The sequence below is a fragment of the Canis lupus genome, chromosome 36, assembly GCF_011100685.1.
Source record: "Canis lupus familiaris isolate Mischka breed German Shepherd chromosome 36, alternate assembly UU_Cfam_GSD_1.0, whole genome shotgun sequence".
In the NCBI taxonomy this organism is placed as follows: domain Eukaryota; kingdom Metazoa; phylum Chordata; class Mammalia; order Carnivora; family Canidae; genus Canis; species Canis lupus.
Window position 1 is genome coordinate 7,952,313 of NC_049257.1, and position 15,140 is coordinate 7,967,452.

At 37.1% G+C, this 15,140-nt stretch overlaps 1 long non-coding RNA gene across 1 annotated transcript; it reads left to right on the forward strand.

The window, feature by feature from the left end:
• The first annotated feature begins 7,830 nt into the window (after window positions 1–7,830).
• LOC119867816 lies at window positions 7,831–15,131 on the forward strand. Its single transcript, XR_005384603.1, has 3 exons — window positions 7,831–8,005; window positions 9,440–9,495; window positions 14,976–15,131. It is a non-coding gene; the product is annotated as an uncharacterized LOC119867816 (long non-coding RNA).
• The last annotated feature ends 9 nt before the right edge of the window (window positions 15,132–15,140 follow it).

The following is a 15,140-nucleotide window of genomic DNA, read 5'->3' on the forward strand; positions in this document are numbered from 1 at the left end:
ATAAAAAAAGTCAAATGCCTAGAAACAGTAGAAAAGTGGTTGCTGGGGGAAATAGGAGAGGTTGGTAAAGAGTAGGAACTTTCAACTATAAGCTAAATAAAGTCTGAGGATCAATGTAAATCGCAGTGACTATAGGTGATCACACTGCGTTGTATAATTAAAGTCTGCTAAGAGTAGAACTTAAATGTTCTCACACACACACAAAGATAAATGTGTGAAGTGATGGATTTATTAACTGGATAGGAGGAATCCTTCTACAATGAATACGCATATCAAATTACCACGATCTACACTTGAAATATCTCACAATTTTACTTGGCAATTATACCTCAATAAAGCTGAAATGAAAACCAAAAAAATTTAAAAGCTTGAGTTAACATCCTCAGAAAGATTCAACTGGATATTTAGATACAATTTTATAAAAAAGTACCGTTCAAACAAGCTCTTACATGATGGAAAATGCAATTGCCAAGTTAAAAAAAAATCATTATAGGTTTTGGGGAATAAAGTTGAGGAAATCTCCCAGAACAGAAATACAAGAATATACATATTCATCTTGGAGCCAATGAATGATGATGATGGAGCCGATAAGAGACATAGACTATGAACTCAGACAGTTCAATATCAAATTAGCAGGAGTTTGATGAAGAAAGCTTAAAGAGAGTTGAGGAATAGGGGTTACACAGAATGAAAACAAGAGAATTTCCCAATGCTGAAGAAGAAAACAGTCTTAAGTGCCCATAAAATATCCTGCACAGAACATGAGAAAAGGCTCACACCCAGACACATAATTGTGAAATTCCAGAATATTAATTTCAAAGAGAAAATTCTGAATTCTTCCAGAGAGAAAAGCAAGTCTTCTACAACGAAGCAAGAATTAGGCTGACAACAAACTTAACATCTGCCAAGTAGATGCTGCAAAACGACAGAGCATTGTTTTCAGAGTTCTGAGAGAAAATGTTTGTCAAGCGAGAATCTACTTCGGCAGGAAACCGTCAAACATGAGGATAAAATAAATATATTTTCAGACGAGTGGGAACTTAGGAAGTTTACATACCAAATATCTTTTTTTTTAAAGATTTTATTTATTTACTCATGAGAGACACATAGAGAGAGAGGCAGAGACATAGACAAAGGGAGAAGCAGGCTCCATGCAGGGGGCCCGACGTGGGACTCATCTCTGGACCTTAGGATCACACCCCAAGCAAAAGGCAGATGCTCAGCCGCTCAGCCACCCAGGTGTCTCCCAAGTGTCCTTTTTCAGGAAGAGATTTGAGGGTGTATTTCAGCAAAATGAAGGAGGGAGGTACTGCAGTCACCATTCGGAGAACAAAACTGAACCAAGAAATGGAGAATCTGGTCTTTGGAAAACAGACGCTAACAGTGTGTGAGCGCCTGTCTCTTGCCATTTCTTAAGTCAGATCTATTCTTTTGAGTAACTAGTTTTTTTCTAAGTTGGAGTTGTTTTTCATGCCACTTATAAACAAGAGTCCCAATAGTCACATAACAGATGGAGGTGGTTGATGGAATGTAAAAGTAGAATCTTAAGAACATTCTCTACCGATCGACATAAAAAGTACTATTGGGCCCACAGAGGATGAAATGTAATCCTACCAAACTATTTAGCTCAGAAGCAATGCCTACATATTCATAATTTGAGTGTTTACTGCTTTTAAATTTTTATACTTCACTATGGACAGATCACAGAAGCCTTTTTGTAGTCAGAAATTATCAATCAAAATTATTAATTATTTGCATATGAATAAAATTGAATTTAGATAGAAAGTGGAAAGTAGAGGGGGTGAGGAAACAGAGACAGAAGGGAAACTTCTGCCCTCATCTCACAAAGCAAGCAGGTGAGAGATCTCATCTGGGATGACCAGAGTAAGAATCAGAGTACACATAACAGGCTTTGCTATGTCACCTCCAAATAGTATTGAGGACATATTGTAGGAGAGGAATTTTACAATAGTAGAAAAATAGAGCCATGTGATTTTTCATCTAATTTCAGAAGTTTAAAAAACCTGTTTGCAAATTCATAGGATGGATATTAGCAGGTCTTCACCACTAAGTAGTTTGATATAATAGGTGACATCTGTGCTTAATATCTTTCCCCCTCTTTTAGGACATTTGTTCCATGGCACGATAGAAAAATTGAGTAGGTGCAAAAATAGAGTTTATCCAGGCATATCTACAAATTATAAAAATTAAAAATATGTTATTAGAAATTAATAAAGTCAGGACAGCTGAGTGGCTCAGTCAGTTAAGACTGACTCTTGATTTTGGTTCAGGTCATGATGTCGAAGTCCTGGGATCAAGCCCCCAACAGGCTCCATGCTCAGTGTGGAAGTCCTGCTCATCCCACTCCTTCTGCTCCTCCCTACTCTCTCTCTCTCTTTCTCAAATAAATTAATTAATTAAATATTTTTTTAAAAGAAATTTATGAAGTGATGTTAAATGTTGCTAGACATCAAAGAAATGCAAAATAAAATACAAAAATGGGATATTTTTCATTTATTGGATCAGCAGAGACTTAAAAAATGGCAGCAGGCCCTCTTCCTATCAGCTTATGGTAAGGAAGAGTATTATAAACTTTCTGGAATGCAGCTGAGGAGTAAATATTAAAAATATGCATCCCGTGGCGGATAGTGATTCTACCTCTGATAATATACTTTAAGGAGGACGTTAGATAAGTGTACAGAGTTGCAAATACAAGATTATTATTGAAACTCACTTTACAATGTCAAGGAACTGAAAACTATCTAAAAGCCTGTCCAGAGGAAATTAGACAAAGTCGTATGGAACATATCCAAATGAATGACGTAGATGTAAAAGCTACTAAAATCAGTCTGCTTTTTTATTACCACTGCGTCCAGTAATTCTAAACAATTTTAGTGATAAAATACTCCCTCCTCCTGAAGCGCACCACTGCACTCCCAGTATACCCTACCTTTCAAATACCATTCCATCAGAAGTCAAAAAATGTTATCCTAGTGAGAAAATAAAATTAGATCAAAGGACCAATAAAATTGTATGAGATTATATTTGTTTTGGGGAGTAAAAAATATTACTGTTTATTATGTGAAGTATAGGAGATCAAATGTAAGACCTGAACAATCCTTGTCTGGTCTCCATCTATACCCTCTCTACTCCTGTGTCCCCATTTCGGTGCCCGATCTACCAGTGTAATCCCGGGACTCTGTCTATAGCCTTGCCAGCCCACACCACACATGCAGCTTTTCCCTTCGTGTATGTGCGTATGTCTTCTTGAGTCTTACTCTCATGGCACGTTTGAATTTTAAAAGAAAATCGCTAATAATGCTGTACTTTAAACAATGAATACCTTAATGGTGGTGAATTCAGGTAGCTTGGCTGACTGATGGGAAAGTTATGCAACTTCTTTAAGAAGCAGATTAGATTTTATTTTTTGAAGATTTATTTATTTATTTGAGGTGGGGAGGGGCACAGTGAGAAGGAGAGGATCTCAGGCAGACTCCCCATTGAGTGTGGAGCCTGACCTGGGGCTCAGTCTCACCATCCTGAGACCGTGATCTGAGCTGAGTTGAAGAGTCAGAGGCTTTACCCACTGAGCATCCAGGCCGCCCAAGAAACAGATCTTAAAACAGTAAAGGAACTGGGAGAGGAAAGACAGACTTTCGGTAGCACATCTCATGTCACATCATTTAGGAACTACCTACCGTTAACATGAGTAAGACCAGGTCTCTTAGGTCTACAAGAGAGAAATCCTAGGTCATCACACACACACACAAAAATCACTGGACTTGACCTGAGGTCTATATAGTCTTAAACTTACACATAAATTTTTTTATGTGTCTGGAAGATGGTATCATGATAGCAATGATTTATGGGTGAGAAAATAGAAGAGACATTATCAACATGGATTGAAATTCTCATTCAACTGTTATCTTCTTAAACAGGCTGATTCACTCATTTAAAATTGACCCCCTCCAATTTCCAGGGTTTTGTTTTTCTTTTTCAGTTTACCTGTCTTTTTTTCCCCATAGATTTTACTACTTTCCAACATCCTATAATCTGAATGTATGCATGTATTATTTCTACTGTTGATTCCTCTTTCGCTCACATATAAGCTCCATTTGGGTTTGTTTACTAATTTATCTCAAGGGTTATAGGAGCAATGCTTTGGATAAAGTAGGTACTTAATAAATATCGCTGTCTGAATGAGCGAATGAATGAATGATACAGATGATACGGAGCTCATGTGCTGCTCACAGTGGGTCCAAGCTAGATAATGCTCAAGGAGAACACCTCCAGGTGTGACCAGTAAAGGGTCAAGCTCATTATTGTTAAACAATCAGATATTAACCATTGTTATCTAACAATGGACATTTAATCCTGTGCTACTGCTTAAGTGTGCCTTTCAGTTTTGTTCATTATTACATGGAGGATTAGTAATAGGAGACTTTCCAGCAGCTATTCAGTCATTTTTTCCTGAGAACTGAGGAAAGATTACTGGCTCTTTATGAGAAGTATCTGTTTTATGGATTAGTAAAGTGGAGATTAGTACAATTCCATGTCTACTTCTTTTTGACATTCTAATTAGTAAAATCCCAAAGAACTTGTAATCTAACCAATGTTCTGTTCAACTCTGATAATTTTTCCAGTAACTTGTAGTTTAAAACACACATACATGCCAGAATTGTGGACCTATTTTTTTGACAAGTGATTTGCCATGCTCACGGTGGCTGGCTTGGCATAGCAAAATTTGAATGGCAAAGCCAAGCTGATGTAGTCAAGGAGTTGCATGGGTGCCTGGGGGCTCTGAAAAGCCTGGACCATTAGATGTCGCCTCATCCACGTTCACACTGACGAACCATCGTGGAGGAGCGAGTTGTAAAGAAGGATGAAGCAAGCAGTTGGCAAGAGAAAGGAGCAGAAGAGGGTGATTCTGTGGAGCCACAGAAGCTCCTGAGGCATTAATTTATTGTCCTACAACATGATGCCACAAAAACTGGTCACAGTGAGACATGAGCACAAACCCACAATTTCTCTCTTGATGAATACTGAAGGCTGAACTTTTCCTGTGATACTGAGGTATGCTCTTTTATTCTTTAGTAGCCTCGTTCCTACTATCAAGGGAAAAAGGAACATTTCCTTCACCCATATAAACCTCCATCTTCTGATGGAAGGCAAGAGAAAAGCCCTTTAGTTGAATGCAAGAGGAGTCATGCTTGACTGAAACAGGGCTTGCTCTAGTTTTTGTTTTTGCTCAACTAATAGAAATAGCTGATGTGTATTATTACATATTCTCAAATATATTTTTAGGGCCTGAAATATACTTGTACCAGAATCTCCTTATCACTGTGATGCCCACAATTTGTCCTTCACTAAATGGGGGGGTCCCTCCTTTGATAAGCACCTAGTCATTGTCCTCTCAGTGCTGTGTATTGAGTATCACCATGGTGTCAAAACTAATATTTCATAGACGCACAGAAACTTCCATGGCTTCAGTATTTCTAACACACTTACATCTTAGTTATAGGCATAATAAAAATACTCAGGAAAAAACATATTTTCTAGGATACTTTAGGAAAATACCCATCTGCTCTATAATTCTTTTGTACCACCCCTCTGAATTTCACCAAAACCAAAGAGGCAGCAAGCTTTTTGAAGAAAATAAACACTGCCTACCTTGTGTAAGATTTTGTCCAATCTTCTAACTTGAGTGTACAGGCTAGAAAAGTTATTCTGGAACACGAAGCATTTTTAATCACTATATTGCTACAGTCTATATCATAATTAAATAGGAGAATATTTCAGATATTAAACCAGTCACAAAAACTTCAGTAAGAGACCAAATTAGATGGAGAATCATTGCTTCCTAATCTGCAATTTTCATATAAGAACTGACTACCTCATCTTCATTATGGGACTTAAGATGTAGGGGAAATCATGGGAATGGTGGCTTCCTTCTTCCACTTTTCTGGGTTATAATGGTCTTACCTATAACAATAATTAATTCATTATGACTTTGTAAGGTCTGGAACAGAACCATCCGCCATGCTGTGTAGAACGAATTGTCATTAATCTGAATGAATTTGCGAGTGTGTGTGTGTGTGTGTGAAAGACAGGTATGAAGTCATCGAAGAAGGCTAAAGCAGAAATGGTAAAAGCCAACATCCCCCAGGAAAATAATCTTAGATATTTGAGAGTCAAAGACCTTAATATGGCAGACAAGCCTAAATTTTAAAATGAGGGGGAAGCTGGAGTTCTCTCTTCAACAGGATTGATTTTCCCCTCCTTATGCTTCAACCCAGTGAGGATTAATCCCATTTTTGACCATACCTTTTACTCAGTTGTCAATTTGGCCTCTGGATGATATGTGATATAGGAAAAGAAAGATAATGAGAGTGAACAGACATAAAAAAGAGGGAGGGTCAGAGAGAGCTCTGGCCTTGTTCACTTGTAGGGAAGTAGACATATAATATACAGAAATGAACCAAAGACTGACTCTTACTTTTCCCCCTTATCATTTCAAACACTGTCTATAATTTTGCTTTTGTAGAAGAGAGGCTACTTTATATATTCTCTTAATGGAAACAGGTTTTGAGGCACAGTGGTGCAAGCAGGGTTTAGTTTTTAGATGCGGGTGGGATAGAGAGGGATTGCTCTCAGGAGAAAAACACCTGTAGGGAGGGGAAGAAGGCAGGTTGGGGCAGAAGGAGACACTGTCCTGTGGAACTATAGCAAAGGAAGCCCCAGCCTACCCTACAGGGACCTCAGGAACTGGGGTGGCCCTTCAGAGTTGTCCCAAATGGAGTAAAGGGGGATAGGCTTGTGTGTCCTTATCAGTCTGTGATTTGGCTTCAGGCCACTGCCAAGAGAATATAATCCTAGGGAAGGCAGTTCCTTATAGTTTAGGATAATACCCAGGGAGAGGAGGCAACTATACTCCCAGCAGCCATGTTCTTAGGCCCAGGGGGATGAATGCCCTGGCCCTAAAGAGGGGATCTAATCAGAAAACCATGGCGTTTATTATGTGTTTCATAATCAGATATAAAGATACACATGACTTCAGAGATAAGAAGAGGTCAGAGAATTTAGAGAAAATAAGAGAATTCAAAGTTAAGTAATAACTTGCAAGATAAAATTGAAATTTCATGTTTAAACTGCACTTTCACTCTGTCTTAAAAAATAATTTAGTCTAGAATTGTTCTCCTCACTACAGTGGCTACTCACCACATGTGTCTATTGAGCACTTGAAAATGTGACAAGTCCAAATTGAGTTGTACTTATAGTATAAAATATACACCAAATTTTGGAGGCTGGATAGAAAAAAAGATACGAATTATCTTATTAATAATTTTTATATTGGTAACATGTCAATGTAATATTTTAGCTATATTGAGTTAAGATGTTATTAAAATTAATCTGACCTATTTTTAAAATTTTTAAAATGTAACTATTAGCAAAGTTTAAATTAGTTATGCGTTTTGCCTATACTTTCATTGCACAGAACTGGTCTAGACTAATCTCAAAGTCTGAGAAAGGGGGTCATTGTCTCAGGCCACAGTCTAAGACAGAGCACTATTGGAAAGGGCCACAGAATGAGTGTAGAAACCTCCACATTCTCAGGAATTCACTTCCCTGGCCTTTCTAGAATGGCAACCCCAAAGCACATTATTCAGCTCTTGAGACGCCAAGATAGCATCTGGGTCATATAACCCCAGACAGAATGAGGATGGATATAGGAGCAACCATCCTTCTTGAGAACCAGAGCTTCTGGGAAATAGAAATACTTGCTTTATTCACAAATCAAGAGATTCTGACCTTTTCCTCAGGACAAGGGAATTGTATACACCACAGCTCAGTGATCAGTGTGGGTGGATTAGAAAACAGCTGGAGCCCCATGAGCAAGTTCTTGGGTGCATTAAAACAGTTCCTCTGTATGCCGGGAATATGATCCTCATGTAGCACTAGATGACAACCAAGCAGAAGCATGAGTCATAATGAGAGCAAAAAGAAGGTAAGGTAAAGAAATTACTTGTAACTTGTTTCTTTCACCAACTGTGCTGTACTTTTGTATTTATCATTTACTGCCATCAATTCCATACCAGCCATGATTTCCCCAGCTTGTGATTTTATTTCAACATCATCCAGAACCACTCATTGCTTCCATTCTTACTGCCAGTGACCAAGTCCAGATGTTCATCACCTTGGACTCAATGGCTCCAACTTCCTTGATCTTTTTTTCTCCCAGTTTTTCTCTCTTCAATATGGTTTAGCTTGCTAACCCTTTGTGGATTGTCTTTTCTATAACATGTCACTCTACTGCTCAAAAAGCTAGAATGACTTCATATTGGTTACCGAGTCAAGCCCAGATTCAGTTTGGTATTTAGTTTCTTCTTCCTTATTCCTTTTAACCCTCGCTTAAAACACACTTCCTACTCTTTTTCCCTTTGAAATTATTATGAAATATGAGCGTCTAACATACACAAAGCATTATGCCAATTCCTTGCTCACTGTGATTCAGAAGCTTTTCTCCGTTGAGCCCTGACTTTCCTGAATTCCGTAAAACCTATAATTTGTATACCCTATGATTATTGTATGCTCATATTTTTTGATTATTTTGTGGCAATAATTATTGAACTCTCAACCAATTGGTTGAGATTACATCTTACACTTCAAATCGGAAAAAGAAATTAATATTTATTGAATGATTTCTTTGTATCAGTCACTTTGTGTGTGTAGTTTCCCTTCATTGTTTCCATATTGTCCTGCCAGACTGCCTTGGTGCCAAAGATTCCAACTGAAGTATGGAAGTAGCAGATTTACTGGTGCTTTGGGACTATGATGGTGGAGTTTCCACTAGTAATTTCTGTTTGGACTGTAGCCTCCTGCCTTGTTCCTGGGATTCCCTATCTCTTTAACATTTTCTCTCTTCCTCTCTAGCTCCTTCTAGCTGATCCTGTTTTATGAAAAAAAACAAAAAACAAAACAAACAAGCAAACAAAAAAACCACACAAACCAAAGCAAAACAAAAACACCCTAGCTATTTCTTGGATTTATTTACCATTGGAGCTATAAGAAGGCCTCGTTTTCAAAAATAAGCACACACATTATGGGGCTTCTAAAACATAGATAGTTCTCTTTCTCTGAGATGTGTTCTGAGATTAAGTCATTTAAAAAATCTATTATACATATATTTTCTCATTAAATCCTCTCAGCAATCCATTACACGGTCTTTTATGTAGGATAGGAATCTTTGGTTCAGCTACTGGCATTATAAAGCTGACTGTATCTACTTGTAAAATATATTCTGTTTTGTTTCTAAGTTATTTGGTTAGAGAATCAGTCAGATGCATTTGAGTCATTTCCTGTGTGAAATACAGTGTTTATACATGCGAGTAGCTTGATATTTGAAAATTATAACTTCTTGCGAACTCTCATATTTCTTTAGATATAATTGTATGAGTGAGTCCAGTCTGGTGGGAGAAACCACAGTCATCTGAACAGGTAAAATTTAGTATAAATAATTATTAACTATAATGCGATTGGAGCAACAGAAGATTAACTAATAAGAAGAAAAAAGAACTCTAAAAAATACAGAAATAGCAGAGATATGAAGCAGCCACTACCACTGTGCCTGAGATAGGCAACCCAAAGCTGAGATTCAGACATTATTGGAGAGAGCGGCTATAGGTTATGGAAACCAAAAAATTTGTCAAGGAGCCACTGGAACTTGCTGGAAATCTGTCTTCTGCAGCTTGCTGGAAATGTGTCCTCTGGGTTTCAGGGAAAGCTGTTCATGGGGAGGGGTTCGTGGGGAGTGTCGTGGAGATACTGCACACATAATTGTCTGAGAAGATGCAGCTGCTGGCCACTGAGTACTGCTGGCTGCCATGCAAGACCCTGGTGCTAGAGAAAGCCATGTGTGCTACAGGAACTGGATGCCGGAGAAGCCATGCACACTTGCAGAAGCCTGCCAAGCAAGTGCACCAGAACCAGGGAGCAAAACCTTTTCTTTCTGCATTGTTTCTCCAGCACCCTCTATGGGCAAAGTTTAATGTCAAAGCCAGCTGGCAAAACAAAAATACCTGAAGGGCCCAGATGCATGTTTAGGGACCAGATGAAAAAAGCTGAATTTGGAGATGAGAGATAATAAATTGATAACTGGCACTGCTATTTTCTAATATTCCAGAGACTAAAAATGTGTTAATATGAATATTCCCAAAAAAATCCTCCCCACTTTCCAATGTATACATCTAAAGTGGAAAACACCATTTGTGGTTCAAGCATCCGTAGGATGAATGAACAGAAAGAGGAAAAGAAATGAACAAGTAAAATCATGTTGATTTGCATTATAAAAGAAAAAGTCTGAGGGGAAGAGTAGGGGAGATTAAAAAAAATGAATACAGCATGATTTTAGGAAGATAAGTTTGAGGAGTTTTGAAGAGATGTTGATATATTTGGTTTCTTATAAATACAACCCTGTGCCGAGAGAAGTCACAAACAGTACCAGCTTTATTTGGGTGACCATAACATTTTAAAGCTTTTTAAGTCCACCAAATTTTTAAACATTCTGATTTTTCTTTAAATATTGAAGAATAAATACAACAAAACTTACTCTAATACCCTGCATACAGCATTTAATGTTTCTAAATCAGCCAGTCCTGATATTACAGGATAGTCCTCTTGCTTAGTTTCTATTAGTCATTCTGCATTCATTAAAGCATGTTAAAAATCCTCACTGCTTTCCTTACGTCCTCATGTCCTCAAATCCAAACCCAACTCCGCAGGTAGTCTAGTGGTTGATGCCAATAGAAAAACCTCATCAGCCTCCTACAAAATATTGTGTGTTTCTACTAAACCATATCTTTTATTCATATTTACTTTTTTTCCTTGCTGCTTCAGCAGCAGCAGAAGCATCTATCCTTCTATTCAATCTTCACCTTTTCCTTTGCTCTTGATTTCATCCCCTTCTTTCTTCCTAAACATTTTGTGGCAACAGTTATGCCTTCCTCTCTCCCTTTGAGTCTTGAATCTCTCTCTGTTTCTTGGCTCTTGTTCCTCAGCCTGAAAACAGGCCTAAAACTTTGGACTCCCTTTCAAAATTTCCTCCTCGTCTTTTTTTCTTTTTCACAATATCCACATAAAGATCATCTATGCTTATTACATCACTTCCCCACACTCACTCTTTGTTGAAAACTATCTGCCAGACCTGCTTGGTAAATGCTTTCCTTAGCATAATAACACAGTACAGTCAAATTGAGCACTCATTTTAAAGCATATTTTAAAACTTCTTTTAAATTATCCTAATTATTGGATATTATGAACAAAATGGACATGGTACCAACTCCAAATTTACCTGTCCCAGACCAAACAATGATTGTCTGGGCATTCTTTTCCTCAGATGGTTAGGAGGTAGTGACCTTACTTGGGCCAAAGGATGATTGTTGAGCCAGTTACTGAGGCCTTTGTCTAGGAGAGTGTTGGAAAAATAAGATTGAGTCTTAAGGCACCTTTTGAATAGGATGGACGTGACCAGAGCACAGGTATCTCACATTCTTTCTTCCACCTCTGGCTCAATCTAGAAAAGTCTTGACCTCTCCTCATGACTGTTACATCCTTTTGCATTAGTTTATTTCCATCTCAAACCCCAGTGGAGTTGACCCTTATTACGACTAGTTGTAACTATTTTATAATTACTTGGGTAAGTAAAGTTTAGTAATATTTTAAATCAAGTGTCATGTTTATCTGCAAGGTATTTCAAAATTATTATAGATTTTAAATCTGAAGTATTTTATTCTGAGCATAGTTAAAATGACTATTCTAACCATATTTGAAAGTAAAATTTTCTTTTGTGGATTTTCAGGTGTTTCCCTTTTTCTTATCTCTATGTACTATCCATCCTCAACTTCCTCAACAGGGAAAGCTCTAAAAAAGACTTTGAAAAATCTCCTGGACACTCCACAATCCAATGCAATCTTTCATCCTCCATCCCTGTTGGAAGTAATCTCTCCTTCCCTTCTCTTATGACATTGGTCATTGTCTCCCATACTGATATTTATGAACTTGGCTAATCTCTGTGAGTGAATCCTAAAAGCAAGATCCTTATTTTGCTCATTATTGAGTAAAAGATCCTCACTATTGGGTAAAAAGTCTTGTGGGCAAGATCCTTTTTATTTATTAGTTCCTAAAATATAATACTTTATAAACAATAGGACTTTAAAATATCTATTTTTAATGTTTTAATATTTCTAAATATTTAGGAAAGAAAAGAAATAATTGGCCATTTATTAGATGTATGACTATCCCTTAGTTAAATTTATGTTTCCTTCTTCTGTTTTTGTCTATGTGTTATACTGTGGTTATCTTTTTAATCTCTTTGCTTCTATGTCATTTGGCTTCTATTTATTCTCTTTTTGCCTTCATTTTTTCTTCTTTTTCCTCTCCTGCATGGAACACATGGAATGACACATTTGATTTGTTTCTTGAGGTTATTTGAGTTTTGCATTTTATCCCCAAAGAAATGAATGATAAAAATAAAACACTGAACTTAATTGTTCATTAGAAAAATTAGGCCCTTACCTGATCTTTCTCCATAAGGTTAGTATATTTCAATAGAAAAAAATCATTTAACCTAATTAAACACAAGAAACATTGTTCTTAGAGAAAGGTTTGGGATCTGCTTGTCAAATGAGATAAATTCCTTGAAAGTTGCAATTTTGAATTCAACAGGTTATCACCATTATTAGCATAAATTGTACAAAGTATAGTCATGAAATTATAAACCTGGGTAAAATGGTAAGAAAAAAGTAGCAATGAAGATATTGGTGTGGTACTGAATTGATATTAATCTCAGATGGGCAACCTCACCCAAGATAACAGAACACTAAATCAGTTGTTTTGGGCATTTTAGTAGTATACAAATCCTTACAGCTTGATAAACTATGATCATTTTTATGGCTTATTAAGGGATTCAAAATGAAAGAACTAACCATCCAACATTCCACCCATCCTATGTGTTTACAATAAAATACAAGCATAGTCATTAGAGACAGCAAAAGACAGAATTTGAAGGAAATATTTAAGTTGGAAGAAAAAGCTCATCTTTGGTTCAGTATTATTTTATATACACAACTGAATTAAACACTCTAATTTCTTTTATAAGTGTCAATATCATGTCCATTTATAAAATTATTATGTAAAAAATAATATACTTCATCAAATATATTCAACTTAAATAGTGGCCCAAACATATTCTAACAACTGCATGGTTAAATATTGCTTCCTATAAAGTCTGTTTCTCTTCCCATGGCCCCACCTAAGATCTCACCTTTAATTTGGATTTAAAAATTATGAACTAAGAAGGCTCACAACCAGTTTCATCCTCAAATGAGATGCTCATAGGATGATTAATTTCATGTAAAGAGGAACTTGGTAATACTCTGTGTGGAAAAAATCTAAAAATTACCCAAAAAAAAATCTGCTATGCTTTCCATCTGTATTTCCTATTTTATAATCTATGACCTGAGAAGCAAGTTTCAGGATTTAGAAAAAAATAAAAAAACATTATCATTTGTGTTGGACAAAAATTACTGTTGACATGCTACAACTCAACCTCTCTCTCTCTATCTCTCTCTCACTCATTTTCAAGCAATTGCTGATCAGGTCAGTACAACACCATTCCCCATTATTCTTGAAGGTAAAGACAAAATGTAATTAAAATTATATCTAAACAGCAGATCTAGTTAAGTCCTATAACACTTAACAAATAAGTGTTGATCTTTTTATTTACATTGATACCTATTTTTCTGCTGTGCTTATAGAGCTGGATATTAAATCTTCCTTCTAGTGACACCGAATAGCATACTCATAACAATCATGATCATTACAGCTACCACTTACTTCTTGGGATAAGCCCTCTAGGCTGTATGTTGGATGTGGGGATTACAATCCTGTATGTATCCTACTTATTATAAAGATAGGTCTAAAATTTACTATTTTTATACTATACTTAAACTGTTCTATTTCAACTGCTGCTGTTTTTCTGGCCACTCTCACTACTATGGTTTATATATTAATTCCTACTAAGTACCAAATACTAGATATGTTCCATGCAATATACAAATTCTCATGGCAGTCCCTCAAGGCTAGTATTAATTCCCCACGGTCTCAGAGGGATTAAGTGACTTGCCCAAGTCACAATGCTACTAAGGATACAAACCCAATTAATGGCTCAGTCCATGCTCCCCACCATAAAAACAAAGATGTGAATGAAATTTTATATCTAGTATGACTAATGAAGGAGAAACTCACAAACTGAGGGTGACTGAAGGAGTTTATAGTTATTTTTTTTTTAAGATTTTTTATTCATGAGAGACACAGAGAGAGGCAGAGACATAGGCAGAGGGAGAAGCAGGCTCCCTTGCAAGGAGCTCAATACAGGACTCGATCCCAGGACCCCAGGATCACACCCTGAGCCAAAGGCAGAAGCTCGCCCACTGAGACACCTAGGTGCCCCAGGTTATAGTTATTTCAAGTTAACTTTCTAACTCTTAGAAGGAAGTAAACTAATTTTCTTGCTTTTTTCTTTATTGCAATACCTAATGCAATTGTTATCAGGTTTTGGAAACAAGCACTTCATTATGCTCAGGGTGAGTGAATGTTACTTACCCTGCATGTGCTCTCTATTCTGGTTCTGAAAATGTGAACCGTGCTAGATGCTGGGAAATGCCACATGGGTTTCATCTTTGAGGACTATAATGGATGTCTGCTGGAGAGATCGCAAAGAAGGGCTTCCAACCATGTGCAAAGACACACTGTTGAGAAAGGATCAGGGTCCCAGAAAAGACTGTGGCAACATTATTTGGCAGGAAATGTCAATAATATATAAATGCCATATAACATACAGAATAAATAACTACCAGCACTTTACTCTGGGGTTGAACATTGCTACTATTTTCTCACTCTTTGTTGTTCTTTCCCATCAGCACATAAGTATGTTTGAGTTTCTCACATCTGAAAAGCAACAGTGAGGGAGGCCTGCGTGGCTCAGCGGTTGAGTGTTTGCCTTCAGCTCACGATATGGTCCTGGAATCTCCTGATCGAGTCCCACATCGGGCTGCTTCAAGGAGCCTGCTTCCCCCTCTGCCTCT